This window comes from Phaenicophaeus curvirostris, chromosome Z, assembly GCF_032191515.1.
Source record: "Phaenicophaeus curvirostris isolate KB17595 chromosome Z, BPBGC_Pcur_1.0, whole genome shotgun sequence".
In the NCBI taxonomy this organism is placed as follows: Eukaryota; Metazoa; Chordata; class Aves; order Cuculiformes; family Cuculidae; genus Phaenicophaeus; species Phaenicophaeus curvirostris.
This window is the reverse complement of record NC_091431.1, coordinates 68,184,113-68,202,665: the sequence shown is the minus strand read 5'-3', so window position 1 is coordinate 68,202,665 and position 18,553 is coordinate 68,184,113. Positions and strand designations below refer to the sequence as shown.

Genomic DNA, 18,553 nt, shown 5'->3' with positions numbered 1-18,553 from the left:
CTGTGATTTGCTTATAAAAGCTAATGCCAATTAAAAAAGGAAGAAAGGTAGATTTCGCAGGAGATTTCCTTTTGTATGGGTTCTTCCAACCAACCTGTACCAAACAGCACCTTGTGCCCACTGGTTCCCACTGAAGGCAGAGGATGACTCTGGAAAGATATGTAGGTCCTATAGGTACGGAGACACTGATAACACTGCCAAACCATTCCCAGTGAAGTCCAAATACCTGGAAAGCTAGAGGCATGGACACAGGGACAGCCCTGCAGAGGGGAGTCATTGACACAGGCACTGCGCAGCCCCCCTCTCTGCACAGATACACAGTGGAGTGAGTATTGAGGAAAAACATGTTTATATTTTAAAAGTAAATACTTCTTTAGCATATATCCATATCCCCTAACACAATATCCTAAGGAAAAGTCAGCTGTTTTTCACCCAAAAGTGGTTCTATCTGAGCAGCCCTATTGCTCTACGAGCAGTGTCAGTCCTGAACACATGAGCTCCAACGCTGCCTCTGTGAAAAGATCCATCTGGTGCAGGAATGCTGAAGATGTGTTAATTAATTACATATAGTGCTTTGAAGAAGCAAAGTGACATATGAGTGCCAAGCATCACTATTAATAACAAAACATACACCACCTACCAGGTATTATTTCTTCTTTTTCCCCCAAATAATACAGTTCTGAAGTTCAGGCAACACCAGCACAAGTCAGTATAAAAGCATAAGACTTCCTGCAAAGAATTAGTATTTTGATCTAAGCAATCCAAAATGTCAGAGGAGCCCATTTTCTGCATGTCTGGCTGCATTTTACCGCTTCTGTAGCAGGGTGTCCCAGTACCAATATAAAATACTAACAGATTGTAAGTTGCATAAAAATCTGCCCTTCCTTCTTCTGGTCTTTTGTGTAGACACCTGAAGTATCTCTGTTGAAAATCGAAGAAGGCATCTCTGCAAAGTTAACAATATGCTTGATTCCTCTTCAGCAAATCACTTACACGTGTACTTAAATTGAAGCACATGCTTTAGGCTTGAAAAAGCTGGTACCAAATTCTCAGTGGAGCCCCAATTTTACTAAGAACCAGCAGGGATGGGAAGGAGAGGGAGAGGAAAAAAAATTCTATCAAAATTCAGGCTCAATTAAAATGCTGAATTGTGGCATACAAAATGAGACAAAAAGACTGGAAAATAGGAATTCTTGTACTGTACCAGGCAGGATACAAGTTACATTTCAGACCAGTGTTGATATTTAGACCCATTTTATATGTTCTTGCAGGATCTCTTCAAAGCTGGACCTCAGTGGCAAAAGCAGCTGGTCCTTATTGATTCTGGCCTATTACAGTATTTCAACAGAAAGACTCCAAAAGTGTTTAGTGAGATAACAGATAAGTTATAAACTCTGCTGTACTAATATGTCTTATTCAAAAAGGATGCAGATAATCCAGTCATATAGGACAATCAAGGCCCATATTAATTAAACAACTCCAAACAATACAATGAATTTCTGCAAATGAAGAGTTTGCTCTATATGTACCATACAGCAAGACAAATATAATATATTTTCAGAATGAAGTGATTCATAGAATACACATCTTTGCCTTCTTCTCTTGCCCACCCCTCCTTTTTCTCTCTCTGTCCTTGCACAAAATTTGAAGGTATTCATGTAAAATGGCTCTTAGAAATATCACACACAGTTTTATTTATGGTAAATTTATTATAATAAGGATGTTCTCTGTCATTGTCTGAGAGATTTATTTATTGTATCACACTTTTGAAACTGCTGATATTGATTGTTTCAAGAGATTGCCTTAAAGGAAGAGGGGGAGAAAAAAACAACAAAAAAAGCCTCATGAATTAAAAGAAATGGCCACTTTGCTATCAATTATTTCATAATGAGATATGAGGGGAGAATTCTAAACATTATCTCTAGCATTACAGTTGAACAAACAATATATTTACTGGAAATTATATTGCAATGATGAATGGCTTGTTTTAAAATAGGAGTTTCTCTAATGGGGGCCTTTCTGAGCAGCAATGACACACAGTCCAACTCACAATTATTACTGCATTTTAATCAAAACTGAATTCCGTATTTCTGCCAGAGACTGAGAAGAGTGAATCCCATTTGCAAATATCTCTATCTTGATGATCTCCAAACAATAACAAATTCTAAGCTGTACAAAAATATTCTAGTGATAGTGCTGTTCGCTAGTAATTTTTCCTTTTCCTAAAATCCCTTTTTCTTTTTCGGTGTCCAGTACATTTTCAGTTGCAAGGATTCAATAAAAAGGAATATAATGCTAGCTTTTCCCACCAACAAGAAACAAGAGCACCCTCCCCCCCTCCACACCTCATCTTATGTAGAATAGGGAGTCGGATATTAGTCACTGCAGTTTCTAGCTATGACAGACAGTAATTTACCATTTTATTGTGATTCAGTGCCTTGGACAGAGGCACACATTGCCTGTCATGCTGTGTTCATCACCAACTGTAGAGACAAGTGTTGCTTGTCAAATAGTAGAGCCCTTATAATGAGGACACCTAGGTGTAACATAAAAGATTCACAGGCAAAAGGACTTCTTATGGAGGGCTTAAAACCTCTAAAGCAGTGTGAGCTAGTTAGATAATACACAAACTTTAGAAGTAATATAGACGGATACTTCCCTCTTACATCTATTAGACATAACAAAAACGTTATCAACAGAACAATATGTAAACCTTTGTGCAAAGCAGGCAGAGCAATTTATATGCATTATCTCACTGCCTCATAGAAGGGATGAAGGAGAAAAGGTGGTGACGCGTTTGTGTATGTGTGTGTGTGCTTGTGTGTGATATGCACAACAAAACCCCACAACCTAAAAGAGGTGCCTGCAAGGGAAAGCGAAAATCTTCTACCTTTCAGCAAAGCTGTTGGATGGTCACTAATGAGATTTCTGATGATTTTCATTTGTCTTCATTTCTAGTGAGCTTGACTCTGCATGGCATTTTCTCATAAAGGGAAAGGTAAGGTGGGCCAGCAGGTTACAGCATGCACATCATGCCATAAGCAGCTGTCAGGGGGCAGAAAACTGACGCTTGATATTGGATTAATCCTCCATCAAACTTAATTGGAAATAATGGACTGGATCCTCAGATGAGGCAAATGGACACAAAATCGGTGTTTTCAGTGAAGCTGACTCCTTTTATCTCCATTGGGGAGCTGTTTGACCCATGGTCTGGTGGTGTGATCACCTGCCTGTTATTGCCCACTTGCCTCCCAGGGCTGGAGCTGGTCCTCCAAAGCTGCATCCTTTTGGAGCATCATCATTCTCTTGGTCTGTTAGGAAAGGATCTGGACAAAGCATAAAGGAAGATTTGCAGAATAAGCAATGCAAGCAATATCTTAGCTCATCTGCCAGCTGTTTTTCAGGTTCAACACTTTGCTCAGGAATGCAGACAGGTCTGCTGATAGGAATGAGCCCAGAACCCACAAGGGGCCTGAGAAATTGAACATAAAGCCAGAGCTATGTATGGCTTCAGACACTCAGAAATGGATACTCAGAAAAAAAACCTCTGAAATGCAGCATGTGCTTCACAGGCTGGTGGTCTGTGTGGGTGCAGTTCCCCCTCACTTTTTATCCCTCTCTCTCCCACCCCATCCTAAGTAGGCTTTGTTAGTATGAGACTGTAAAACATCCTTTGAGTGTAACTTCCAATGGCAAGCAGAGTGCATAAGTTGTCCCTGAGTGCAGACCACGTATTTGCTTGTACAGGAGAAGACAATGAGAGGTTCATGAATCATCTTTTCTGGCTGGGATTTTCCTGGAGTAGCTCAAACTGGAAACCATATAAACAAACCAACCCATGCCAGCATCTCACCAGCCCAAGGAACAGCACCTTTCCTGAGGACTTCTTCCCTTGGATGCCCGAGGGCAGGGACACACCACAGCTGTGGAAAGTTCCTGCGGAATCTTCCCTTCTCCTCTAGGTCCTCTACCCTTGCTTTCCTGGGGGTAGTGAGATGGAAGGAACAAAGCTGGATCCAAATAATGCTAGATGGAAGCTGTTCCATGTGTTTTTATACTTTCTTATTTGCACAGTAATGAGAGCATACATAAGCTCATCTGTGCACTGTAATGTGCACGTTTTCAGTCTTTGATGCAGGGTTACACAAATCTGCCTTCACACACAGTTCAGCATTTCATTTGCAGGCAAGGTTATATCTTCTTTTAAGGGTAGTTAGAAACACAACCAATTTTAGGTACTAATACAAATTTAGGAAAGTGCATGTTCTAATAAAGGTAGTTTAAATGTATTTAGAGGCTGAGGAGTACTCAAACTTTTATATTGCCAATATCAGATATCCATTTGAATATTAGTGAAGCTAAACTGATTGATTGAATTACTTTAGGGAAGGGTAAGACACAAATGCAACATTTTAGTTAGCCTTATTACATTTTCATTTACCTTAAGGGAAATCGTAACTGCTTGAAGACTCGGTATTAAAAATGCCCAGGTAAATTTTTGCAAGATTTTGTTTTATCACTACATGCGTGTGTTACACGCTGACATTCATTTGCTAATGCTCTTTCCCATCTTGTTCTGCCACTCCTAAAAAAAGAAAACAATACATGAAATTGAAAAATGGTGCTCACTGAGGGGTTTAAAGACATATGAAATTTGGAATATATTTTAAAGGTCAATTTCAGCAGTAATTATGTTATAATGGCGAAGCTTTTAGAGTATGTGAAACACAAGATTAATATGTTGCCAGATAGAAAGTGGCAGAAGACTCCGTCTTGTGTGTGTGTGTGTGTGTGCATGTGCATGCGTGTGTGTGAGTGAATGAGTACGTGTTGCATGTCTTGAAGCTTGCAGGCTGTAGCAATACATCAGAACAGTTTTCACAAACACAGGTAACACTGACATACTACTATGTGTATGTATAAAACTTACACTGATATCGAGGACATTTGCACTGAAAACAGGTTTGTACTCTTAGTCCCATAAAGGGATTCCTTATTAAAAATTTGCTGTTTCAGTTAATGGCAACAACAGTAGCATCAGCTGATCCTCACTGGAACTGAGAATTTAGTGTGTAAGTTGCTGTATGGTCAGAAGATAAAGCCCATAAAACTACTCATGCATATTTATTTAGTCAAAGAAAAATGGACATTTTCATTCATTTCTTGGGAGAAACTGATGTGATTAGACAGAACAAAATACTTTGTTTTATAATGGACATCTCTGTAAAAAACCAAACTTTTTTTTTGTTTTTTTTTTTTAATTTTTGAATGGATTCTCTAACCACAGGATCATCTATATAACTTTGTGTTTTGTCAGATGAGTTACTGGCTCACTGTGTGTTCCTTGTTGCCTGATAACTTAATGTGCTTCAGTTTATTCCATCAAAAAAAGTAAACCTCAAGTCACGGCAATGTCAAACGTCATATGAATTTTGAGCTCTTCTAGAGTGAGTGGTGTAAAATATTTCAGATCCTCTGGTGGAAATCACTGCATAAAGCTTGTTGTGAACTTACTCAAAGTAGCCAATGAACTTTTGTCTTACAAAAAGCACACTGTTGGAGGCAGTTCTACCACTCCATGAATGGCATTATTCTGAAAACTCAGTCTAGGCTTTTTACTGGGGCCAAGTACAGATGAGCAATTTCATCTCATCAAAGTTTCTCAGTCTTCTGGCATCTTTTTGGAAATCCAATCCTGATGACACATTTCTAAGATGGAAAGAGCTACAGGGATGGATCAGAGCCTGAGCGCAAAAGAGAGTGTTAATAGAGTAGATTGGCATCTATGAAAAAAATCCTGTGAAATCTTGAGGCCCCTGTGTGTCTCTATTCATTATACAAGGGTGGGATTCAACTCCTGTATTTTTAGTATTTAGAAATCAGAGAAGAAGTCTGAGCTGGTTTACTTTAGGGCCAGGAGAGGAAAATGGGCAGGCAAAGATTGTGGATTACTCAGTCCATCCTAGGCAGGTATCCAGATTGCTATTGCTCTCCCCTGACTGCGCAGGGAGGCTAAGTGACAAGCTCAGGGTAGACATCTAACTCTTAGACACTTAATCCTTAGGTGAATCTCATCTATATGCTCCTCACTCTAGATTCTTCCATTTGCATTTAAGTTAGACACCTAAAGACTCAAAGAAGATAGTAAGATACCATCTTCTCAGTGAAAGAGCAGAATATGAAGGCAGAGCCCCCACAGCACAGGCTGTGATTGCTCAGGAGCCTGCAAGGCACTGTAGCAAGGTAAAGTAAAACAATAAAGCAAAACATGATGTATACTGAGAGAACTAGACATTTCCCAAAGCACATCATAAATAGTATATTTATAACATTAATTAAATGTCTGCAACTAAAATTATTTATAATAGAGGTGTGAGAGCTCAATAGACTATTAGTGAAGTTGTTTTGTTTTGTTCCAGAAGGACTGGACAAAGACTTATTACACTGTACATGAAAGTCTTAAAGAGTAGCTGGCTTAGAGAATTTTCTTTCCAAAATGTCTACATAACATTAATGAATGTGCTATAGAGTATAGCTTATGAGTCAAAAACTAGTTTGTCTTGACTCCTCTCTGACATATTTCCTGTGTAAAAAAGAAGAAAAACATTTACTGGTATCCTAATAAAATAATAACATACAGTGTTAAAGATGAGTTCAGAAGACCTACATATTAGTATCCTTTTTGGCTGTATTTCTCAATAGACTGTAAAGCAAAGAGTAACTGTAGGACTGAAGGCCAACTGCTTGCTGTCTTTATGGGCAACAATGCCTACACCTCTACCTGTAAACGAAACACTCTGGGATACTGGACTGAGCCCAACCCTACAGTTTCCCACACTACTGAACCCTTAGCACATCCCTTGGCAGTTTTCGCCTGTGTCAAAACTGCACACTGATCCCTACACGAGAGCATACTTCACCTCAAGGACCATTCCCAAAAGTACCATAAATGAATTCCTATCAGGTTTGTCTCCTCCCACCCTATTTTGTCCTGCATTGTGTTTCCAGCAGGCTTTGAATGCTCATGGATGCTTATATATCCTGATACCACACTTCATGGCATTAGTACATCCCCTCATTTTCAGGCTTTGAAAGACCTATTCTGTTATATGGGGTTTCTCTTGCATTTCTCTGAGCACAGCCCATACAAAATAACAGAACTGTTTACTGTGATCGTAGTCCAACTATGCGAGCTGCCAGTTGGTCTCAGTGTTAGAGGATGATTCCTAACCCTGTTTTATTTAGCCATTCAGACATACCTAGTGCTTCTGCTGTCTTTCAGAGGAAAGGACTAAATTCCAGCAGATGAAAATCCTTATCTTTGAGCAGGGGTAAGCTTTTCTGTTTATTCTACAATTGTGATTTTGGGCCTGGAGTCTCAAAAGCCAGTTACACAGGGCTGGTTAGTTCGTTCTCTTTTCATACAGCAGACCCATTACTCATGGGCCACTCAGCTGGACCAGAGAACAGATGACTGGGGGAGAAAGAGGATGTGGTAAAAACAATTGCTATTGTTACCCATATTTTTTAGAATTTATATCCCATTCTATGAGGCTATGAACACCCACCAGCCAGCTAAAATTAATAATATTGCAGGTTACTGACAAACCCCACTGTTAATATATTTAATTTTTTTTTCTTCTTCTTTTATCCTCCTTTCTGAGTTTTCTTTGAGGTGACCATGTTGCTTCTTTGTCCTCAAGGTCATGCATCATGAAGATTTGTTTTCACCCAATAAACTGAAGGGTAAATACATCAGGAGTCCCTCCATTCCTTGTGAGTAAGGAATCTGCCCCTGCAACTTCTCTTAGTCCTCTTAGTAGATGTTGTCCATTTAATAAACATCGTAGCTAGGCAGTGTCTCTTTATCATCTCCCTTCACATTCCAGTACTATGCTTTGTGCATTAAAGGTTTGGAGCCACAGGGTGTGCCAAAAGCTGGGTCATATGTTTTGCTATGATGTTCCTACTATTTCAGCTTTGTCTGTAAAGGGCAAATGGTAAATCATCTTCCTGAGAGTTAATGGAGCATTTCTGCAGCAAGAGGAAAAAGTGAAAAACTTTCAAAAGAGTGGCTTATTATCTCAGTCAGCCAAAATTCACCTTGCCCGTCACCTGCCTAGGGGTCTTCATTTTCCTTTCTTTATTCTTCAAGTTATTTCTTTTCCTTTAGATTTCCTTCACTTTATAAGCTTTCCCGTAATTCTGTTGCTTCAGTTTCAAATCCACACCCCTTCTCAGCTCTCCAATTATAATATTTTGAACTTTAACATTAAACCGGGGTCTCTGTCTAGCGTCTTTCCTGTGTAGGTTTCCAAGCTCTTTGCAGACAGTAATTAACTGAATTGGACAACAGTCCTGGGAGTTTAGGTTAGTGGAGGCACAGAGTGCCTGAATGGTCACATATTTAATTAACGGCAGAGCTAGAAAGAGAGCCTGGGAGTCCTGACTTCTCATTCCTTGATTTGACCATCTGATGTTGTCTCAAACAAAGCACAGGAAAATATGGAACAGGCTATGCTTCCCCTTATCCCTCCCCATCTCATTGTAATTATCCATCCATATTTAATCTACTTATCAGTTCCAGACTTCCCACCTGTCTTTTCTGGTTAATGCTCTGTGATACTCTGATTACTCTTTCATACCCTGCCTTCTGACCCTATCCTTCCCCTTGAGAGGTACACCCTTGCCTGCTATAGCGTGGTGGAAAAAAGGAGTGGGTTACTGATGATTATTAAAAGCTCACCTTCAGCTACCCCAACCAGTGGGTCCAGGCAATTAACTCAATACTTTTCCTTTCTTTTCCTTTCCTTCTCTTTTCCTTTCCTTCTCTTTTCCTTTCCTTTCTTTTCTTTTCTTTCTTTTCAAGGCCTTGTAGGGGATGTGGCAGTAGGTGGACGTCTAGGACAAAGTGATCATGAGATCACTTCTAGGTGAAGTGGTTCTAGGTGAAGTGAAGAGGGTGGTTAGTAGGACAGTAGCACTAAATTTCCAGAGGGCAGACTTCGAACTCTTCAGAAGGCTGGTTGGCCAAGTCTCATGGGAGACAGTACTTAAGGGCAAGGGAGCCAATGAGGGCTGGGAGCTCTTCAAAAAGGAAATCCTAGCAGCTCAGGAGAAAGCCATCCCCGTGTTCTGGAAAAAAAGTCAGCAGGGGAGAAAACCAGCTTGGTTGAACAGAGAGATCTTGAGTGATATCAAGAAGAAGAGAAATGTTTATGGGCTCTGGAAGAGGGGACAGGCGTCTTGGGTGGACTACAGGGGGGAAGTGAGATTGTGTAGAGAAAAAATCAGAAGGGCTAAGGCTCAACTAGAAATCAGATGGGCAAAGTCTGTGAAAGATAACAAAAAATCCTTCTATAAATATATAAATAATAAAAGGAGGACTAGGGAGACCATACAGTCCCTGTTGGACACAGAAGGAACAACAGTGACAGGGGCTGAGGAAAAGGCTGAGGTACTTAATGCCTTCTTTGCCTCAGTCTTTAATTGTAAAGAAAGTCGTTCCATCCGTGTACAAACCCAGGCGGAGCAAAATGAGGCTCCCATGATCCAAGAGGAGGAGGTCAGAGCCTTGCTAGCCCGACTAGACACCTACAAGTCTATGGGGCCGGATGGGATTCACCCAAGGGTATTGAAGGAGCTGGTGGATGCGCTGGCCAAACCCCTTTCCATCATCTTCCAACAGTCCTGGAAGACTGGGGAAGTCCCACTAGACTGGAGGCTGCCTGATGTTGTGTCCATCTACAAGAAGGGTCGCAGGGAGGATCCAGGAAACTCCAGGCCTGTCAGTCTGACCTCAGTGCCAGGGAAAGTCATGGCACAGGTGATCTTGAGAGCTATCATGAAGCACATGCAAGAGAACTGGGTGATCAGGCCCAGTCAACACGGGTTCACAAAAGGCAGGTCTTGCCAGACTAACCTGATCACCTTCTATGACAAAGTGACTCGGCTACTGGATGAGGGAAAGGCTGTGGATGTATCTTCCTGGACTTCACTAAAGCCTTTGACAGAGTTTCTCACAGCATTCTGCTTTAGAAACTGTCACCTCTGGCCTGGACAGGCGCACACTCTCCTGGGTGGAAAACTGGTTGGCTGGCCGGGCCCAGAGAGTGGTGGGAAATGGTGTGAAATCCAGCTGGAGGCCAGTGACAAGTGGGGTTCCCCAGGGCTCAGTGCTGGGTCCAGCCCTGTTCAATGTCTTTATCAATGACCTGGATGAAGGCATCGAGTGCACCCTTAGCAAGTTTGCAGATGACACTAAGCTGGGTGGAAGTGTCGATCTGCTGGAGGGTCGGGAGGCTCCAAAGGGATCTGAACAGGCTGGACAGCTGGGCAGAGTCCAATGCCATGAGGTTTAACAAGGCCAAATGCCGGGTCCTGCACTTGGGGCACAACAACCCTGTGCAGCTACAGACTAGGAGAAGTCTATCTAGAAAGCTGCCTGGAGGAGAAGGACCTGAGGGTGTTGGTTGACAGCGACTGAACATGAGCCAGGAGTGCCCAGGTGGCCAAGAAGGCCAATGGCATCTTGGCTTGTATCAGAAACGGTGTGGCCAGCAGGTCCAGGGAGGTTATTCTCCCTCTGTACTCGACACTGGTGAGACCGCTCCTCGAATCCTGTGTTCAGTTCTGGGCCCCTCACCACAAGAAGGATGTTGAGGCTCTGGAGCGAGTCCAGAAAAGAGCAACAAAGCTGGTGAGGGGGCTGGAGAGCAGGTCTTATGAGGAACGGCTGAGAGAGCTGGGGTTGTTTAGCCTGGAGAAGAGGAGGCTGAGGGGAGACCTCATTGCTCTCTACAACTACCTGAAAGGACGTTGTAGAGAGGAGGGTGCTGGCCTCTTCTCCCAAGTGACAGGGGACAGGAGAAGGGGGAATGGCCTCAAGCTCCACCAGTGGAGGTTTAGGCTGGACATTAGGAAAAAATTCGTCACAGATAGGGTCATTGGGCACTGGAACAGGCTGCCTAGGGAGGTGGTTGAGTCACCTTCCCTGGAGGTGTTTAAGGCACGGGTGGACGAGGTGCTGAGGGGCATGGTTTAGTGTTTGATAGGAATGGTTGGACTCGATGATCTGGTGGGTCTCTTCCAACCTGGTTATTCTATGATTCTATGATTTTCTCCTGTTTGAAGTTATTCATCAATATGGACTTCTTTGCCTGGGAGGTGTCTTGTTGAGCATCACAGGACTCCTTGCATGTGGTGAGGTTTACAAATGCATGTGAGCTGATTTTCCTTCCAACACATGCCCAAAGTTTACACATATCCTAAACCACTGCTAAGCATACTCATTTTCTCAGACATCCTGACAGGCTTAATGTTATCTCTGATTTCAGGTAAAGACAATACCTTATGACAGGGAACATGTACTTGCCTTCCCTATCTATCCCACATAGTTGTATGACTCCTGACATGTTGTTTTCTAGATTAAGATTTATGCTCCTTTTTGTATGCTTGGGATGGACTGGGAGCCAACTGGAGGGATGAGGAAATGATGCTACAGTGATGGGAAGAGAATGGCTCAGTAAGCTCGGGACACTTGCACACATTCTTTGACTTGTCACATAGACACATTTCAAATTCATTTCTCCACAGTTAGAAAGAAAGCTGTGGCAGAGCTCATGACTGTTTCATTGCTACTTCTTCATGAAGCACCTCTTTAATGGTGCAGCCAGCCTTAGCTGGCACCACATAGGTACCTCGGTACAGCCAGAGGCATCCAACCTTTGCAGATACTGGATCCACTTGCCTCAGTCTCTGCACTGTTTCTAGTCTTCATCATCCCTCCCCATGCTGCCAACTCCCTGACTAATTAATAAGTGAGTCATCTTCTCCCATGGCCTCAAAATGCATTCAAACTGTCAGTGGGACATTTATTTATTTATTTTGTCATGGTTAAAGGCCTACTCTTCTAAACAATGAAAGGATAAATAAAATCAACTCAGACAAGGTTATTTCACTTCCCTAATTTCCAACACCTTTTTTTTACTTAAGCCCCGCGATGCTTGTTCATGTTCTCCCCCCTTCCCTCTCCCACCTGCTAACAAAAAACAAAATACATTTTCAAATCAAGATAAAGCCATCAAAGAACTAACTAAACATGATTAGAAGGGACCTCTCCTTAATGGGAAAAAAATCATGATTTAGACCTGGCTGCTTTCCAAATATCCCTGTGCAATCAACCAAAGAAACACATTTTAGAAAACAGAATTGTAAAAGTAACTTTGAAGAATTGGTTGCCATGGAAACAGATCTGTAAATACTTAACTGCAAACATTAAGTGACACTGTGATATTCCAGAGCCCAGGATGCCTTAAAAGGATGGCAAATTTCACCCAGCTCTTTAAATAATCAACTCAGCTGTGCTTTGATTTTTCTTCTTTTTTCCCCTCCTTTCCCTTCTTTTTTCACACTATTCAGTGCAATCGCATCCCTGTTCTCAGGCATGTGTGATAATAGAAATGCCAGAACTATTTTACAGAAGAGAGTCCTGATCTTTTATAACATGGAGGCAGAGATGGGGGAGGGGACACCAAACACAGAGTCAGAGCAACCTGTGGAGTCTGAAAATACAGCCCAGAGTCATTCTGTTTCCCTGTAACTGCAGGGTCAGAAGAAAGCGTGATTGATTGTGGCTTTTCACTGCAAGAAAAAAAACACAAACGACAAGCAATTTCTTGTCATCTGCCAGGGAAGAATCAGATGCAAGGAAATAAAAGGGTTCTGGGCAATTTTAATTTAAACAAGTGGGTGCATTTATGTTATGCTCTAGCCTTAAATCTTTGCTCAGAGTTAACTCACTCCTAGGTTCCCCAATAGATTTCAGGACCCAACTCCTGTTGCTTTCAGTGGAGTAAGGGCGCTCTGCTAACCTGAGGGGTCAAGGCCCCTCTCCTTTACGTCATGTAGCATCTATGCCCATAGGGTTCTCTGGTTCAGTCAAGAGGGTGGCTTCACCTGAAAGCCTCAGCTGTTTGGGGGCCAAAACTTCTCTCTCCATGCTAAGATTTGAAAAGCCAACAGCACTGGTGTTTCTTCTTGGCAGAATAGTGACAGGTGGCTGCTGATAGACCTTTCCCTGGTTGCAGACACTGATTACAGATGACTGCAAGCCTGCACTTCTGTGATTTTGACTGTGTTAAATTTTCAGACATACTTCAAAAGGTCTATATGTTCTCCCCAGCCTAAAGGGGAGCGAGGTGGGTCATTAGTACCATAGTGTGAAGGATAACTTAAGGGATGTCCATGGCCCAGCACAAGAAAGCATAATAGGCTGTGGCTAAATATCCAGTCCTATCATTTGCCTCTCAATGGCCATGTTCACCTCTTTGAAGATTTGGCACTATTGGTTTCACTGCAATTTTAAATCTAACATGGGCAGAAACCGACTGCAGGTTAATTTAACTTGTAGAAATCTTCTGAGGAAGGTGGTTCCTATTTGGCTTCTTGCAGATTATGCTGAAAGCCTATAAGCATCCCTACAATACTAAAATAGCATACGGGGTTTGCAGAATAAGGGACTAAGTAAAAGGTGAGGATTTTTTTCCCACTACAACCTTGCTGTTGGCAAGCACTTGGATTTGAACCAGAGATCCTCACTGCTGAGCAACAGCCTGTGAGTATCTGCAAACATGAGTTTAGCTGTCGTTTTTGGAGGACCTTTAATAACCTGCTTGTTTTCATCACTCTGGTTAGATTTGAGGTTTTCTCTTCCCTATAGGCTGGCTGTGTTATCCTACCGAAAGCTGAGCGGTATTATCCTTTAAGCTGATTTTTCTGCCCAGCTTAGAAAAGAAGGGACAGGGAGAGGAAGGAAAAAAATGTAGAGGCTAAGGGTGCAAGAAGAAACAGGAGGGGACAGAGAAATGCAGTTTGAAAGGAGCTCTGATCTCTGAAGTGATTGCCTTTTACTTACACATTTTATTTGCTGGGACTCTGTACAGCTGTAAGAGATCCACTTTCTAGTCTTGAGGGTTACCAGAATTAACAGCAAAACACAGATAGAGGGATAAACCTAGATATAGATAAGTTAGCAATCGATTTATATAGATAGATGTATAATTTTTTAAGAAGTGTCTCTATCTCAGATAGCTGAAATACTCCCACGTGGATCTCTCCTCTGCCTCACCTGCCTATCTCTGTCTCTCACACACATGCCATCCATCTGGGAACCTCTGAGAGAAATCTGTGTGGTCATTATGGAAGGAAAGTGATGAAAAGCACATTTTCCTATTCCTTCCTTCAGTCCCACCTGCTCCCTCCCCTAAGTGCAAGCTTCAAGGAAATATGTGTGTGGCAGGTAGATCCAGGCACAGGGCAGAGAGAGGAGAGGTGGCTCTCATTTGCAAAATCCACGTTGTTTTCATCCTTGGCATAGTGGTGATGTGGTGGGGGAGAAGAAGGGGCTATGGCATGTCACTTCACTTTATCACTGCCTGGACTCTCGCCTTGTCATTCAGCACTTGCCATGAATCTAAAGAGAGTTTGGCCTTAATAACTTCACACAAGTACTGCATTGCCAGTGACTTTAGAGACGGGTGACAGCAAGCAAGGAATTATAATGAATTGCTGCAAATGCCTTCTTCACACAAATTACAGTTATTTTCCTCTGAGTCTGCATGCCTTCCAACATCAGGATTTTGGTTCAGAAGACAGGGTTGGGTGTTTGTGTATCTAGGGAGAGAGACATGCATTTTACCATCGCACTTGGACCTCTTCACCCCTTTCTTTTCCCATTGCTTCCCTGGGGCTTTTTTTATTTGTTTGTTCCAGAATTTTTTTTCTTATATGCAATCAGAAAACTGATATATCTACTGAAAGCAATACACTGCTCATAAGCATTCCTGTACTTCGACAAGGACTGGAAAGAAGTTTGGCCTTTGTCGTGACTGCAATAATTTAAGTCAAGGTTAACATCTTCCTCTGTCACGATAGTTATCCAGACTGGGCTGTGAAGGTCACCTTCTCCACTGATGACCACACTACATGGCTGTTTGTCCATCCTGATAGATGTGCCCTGGTGAAAGTGCTCTCTAACATTGTGCCTGCCTTCATTACAGCAGCCGTTTTGGTCTCAGTAGAGTGGGGAAACGTTCCTGCAAGCATAGCTTGGCTGCTCAGCACCCAGAATGCCTGTAACTGGGGCCCCAGGAGAGCAGCTTTAGGTTGACGGTCACTGTTGCATGTAGATACAGTTAGCTTAGCCAGTCTCTGGAGCATTTGGGTTCTGGTTATTGCAGGAAAGAGGAAAAAGTTCTCCCAAATACATTACTTCATTTAGACTGGCACTCATGGCCAGTACATGAGTCATGGCCATTCCTCACTTCTCCATTACAGCCTCCATTGTTTTCTCTAATAGATGTTTTACAAGGTAATAAAGCTAAGCAGTCCTTGGCATTTTGAATAGGGAATTGTCCAAAGACCCCACAGATAGATAAATCGCCCTAAAATCTCCATGGTACTAACACATAGCCAGACTCTCCATTTTAACACTCATCCTAGACCAGAAGAGATCTCTTTACTAGGGTTCAGGGCATATTTATCCTTGGATTAAGGGCAGGAGAGTGCCTTGCTCTGTCACTATTCACACTGAAGTGAAGACTGGAGATAGCACTCTCCCAATGTCTTCAGTGTCTTCTTCGATGTGCAGGGGTTTAGGTGGTTTCAGGGACAGCCTGCAGAAAGCAGAGGATACAAAATTGAGAATTACCTTCAGTGAGGTGTGAAAGGAGAACTGTTAGGCAGTCACTTTGTGCAGTTCTGCAAAGGTCACTTCTTCCAAAAGCAGTGGAGAAAATGGGAAGATTAATTTTGACTGCCTTGTTTTTTGTTGCAATTTAGCTAGTTTCTCTATATAAGTCAGAAGTATAACTCTAAATGTTTGTTAACCTCATTGACTTTAGGTATTTAAAAGAATCATTGAAGAGCTTTGATTGAGACCGCAGATCAGCTGAGCTTTTCGACAGTTCAGGCAGCTTCACTTTGCCTCAACATAATCATCCATGCAATGAGGCTTTACTTCAACTGTTCAAATCCTAGACTGGTTTTAAAAGACATTATTTGTGTTATTGCCCATGTTACTTGTTTAGTTAGCAGCTGTCATATGTCAGGATCAACTCAGCTATGATAATGCATGGCAGAATTATTTAAATTATACATGGGGTTGTTCTTAAGCAGTTAGAAAAATAGGATACGTCTGTCATTCAAGACCATGTTATCCTGGAGGTGTACACCTGCTGCTACTGGGTCTCAGGTGCATTCAGGACAGGCATTTGATCTCTTCCTGCTTTCATTCCTCCATATGGAAATGGGTTAGTTATCATCAGGGCTGTTGTGAGACCAAACAATGTTCAATTACAAAGTGCTCTGAGAAACAGGGATCTGAAGAGGAATATTATTAAAGAGTGAGCTATTTCATTAAAGGCACTGAAAGCGGTGTGCTTGTATTTACCGTAGTCCAGTGTGTCTTTGAATTGCCAACAGCCTGGTTACTGTCAGGGAGAATCTGTTGCTGCTGCCGGCTCTGCAGTTTCAATACAGTTATAGGGACACTGCCAACAGGCACTACCTCCTCAGGAGCAAAATGTGAACTACAAGTAGTTTCAGGTGCTATGCTTGCCCTTGAGTATCTGTTGGTGATTTCTGTTGTCTTGCAAACAAATTTTGAAATGTCTTTTCTTCCCTTGCTGCAATGTGAAAACCCATTGACTAATTGTAAGTCACCAAATGAGTGTTGCCAAGTCCATCGATGGAAGAAGGCTGATAGTTGCACTTTGGTCATCATGTATCTTGTGAACAAATTTGTCAGTTAAGGTTCAAGGGAACGAAGTCATTCTCAGGAAGCATCAGTAACCTGGTCTTACAGTTTTCCCACACATCTACTTCTGGCCTTCATCAGAGACAGGGTGTGCTAGCTGAGATCTGCAGTCTCTCCTTGAGCACCAATTTGCAACTTACAAAGAATGGCATCTTTATTTCTTTACAGGTATGTCAAAAGCTGCACTGGATACTTCAGTGTTTAGATCCCAATTGGATCAGGCAGGGCTAGCAGTTAATTTTCTAATGATTTCTATATTTATCTTGGAGGTTACTAAACATTACTGATGCCATCTCACAGGTATACGATGTAGTTACTTTTGTCCATGGCTCTCAAATCACGAATGAACCTTAATTTTCATCTTCATAGATTTTCTACAACTGACCATTAATCTCAGATTCTAGCTGAACCTTATGTTCACTCTGAAACTTTTTGAAACACAGTTAGAGCATCAAAAATATCAAAGATATCTGAACTAGCAGTACATGAGACCAGTGCTTTCTTTCATGTGTCCTACGCTTTTGTAATCCTTTAGCAGGTGCCATATGCCTAGATTGCTGTATCATTTAACTGGGGCCTTACTTAAACTAGTTAAGCCAAGCACTATTATAGCTCTAAGAGGGCAACTGATTCCACCTTATTTTAAAAATCCCTAAATGATTTAAGCAGAAGTAGAAATGTCCTCACAGTCTTCTGCCTTGCTCTAACAAAACGAACCTAAATAGGAAAGCTGACTAAAGCAATTACAGTTTTGTCAACATTTGGTTTTGTCCTGAATTGGAATGAAAAGGCAGAATATCAAAATATATCTTGGTACAAGGAGTTCCAGAAATGCTGAAACTTTTTAGACTGACATCTATGATTGAAAAAGAACATTTAGACTTTTCTCAAATTGAAATTCAATTTCCAGTCGGCCAGACCTGAGCTGTCGCAGTGCCTGAGGCAAATGCTATGGATGGGGGGCACCATGGGATTTGTAGCCTGGCAGGGGAGCTCAGTCCTGTGAAGGATGGGGACACGAGACAGCTAAACTATTGCTCTCACAAGAAATGTCTCTCAGCACTATTATTTGAATTGTGGGAAAATTCCATTTTCATCAGAAGTCCTTCAATTATCTTTTTTCAAACAATAGAAAATTATCCCCATTTAAAGGAGAAAATGATCTGTAGGTTTAGCAGAGAAAAGGAGACATTTGACCTAAAACACATTCTTACATTCTTGAAAGGTAGAATTAAGTGGATTGTGCACAATTTTCAAGAAGCGAAAAAAAAAACAACCAACCAGAACACAACCATTTGCTATATTACATGTAGTATTCATGTTCTCAGTCAGTTTGACGAGTGCTCTTCCATAAAGCACCTTGTCTACTAGATTTTGAAACATTATGGTATTAAGGGAATACAACTTATTTTCTGTTGCATAATTTATGATGATGTGTTATTACTAATTAAATGCAATAGTAATAACAATAATAAATACAGTCCTCAAGCTTGAGTAAATTCTATGACTTGAGCAATTCAGGTTGCTTTGTTTAGACTCTCCATGTAAGTCTTCATCTTCAAAAAAACATCAAAACCCTGATGTTTCACTTCTTTTTTTTCTGAAGTGTTTTCAGTTATGTCTCAGCAGTAAGGTGAGCAGGAGCAGTCCAGGAAAAGGAAGTGATGAGTATTCTTTACAAAGTGAGGAGCTTCATAGTTTTAAATGTACAACATACTGGTCTTTAATGCATTAATT

The 18,553-nt window shown here is 41.6% G+C and overlaps 1 protein-coding gene across 11 annotated transcripts in view; it reads left to right on the top strand.

Annotated features, from left to right (window-relative positions):
• Positions 1 to 18,553, top strand: part of CELF4 (CUGBP Elav-like family member 4) — a 718,003-nt gene that overhangs the window by 459,250 nt on the left and 240,200 nt on the right. The window lies entirely within an intron of this gene.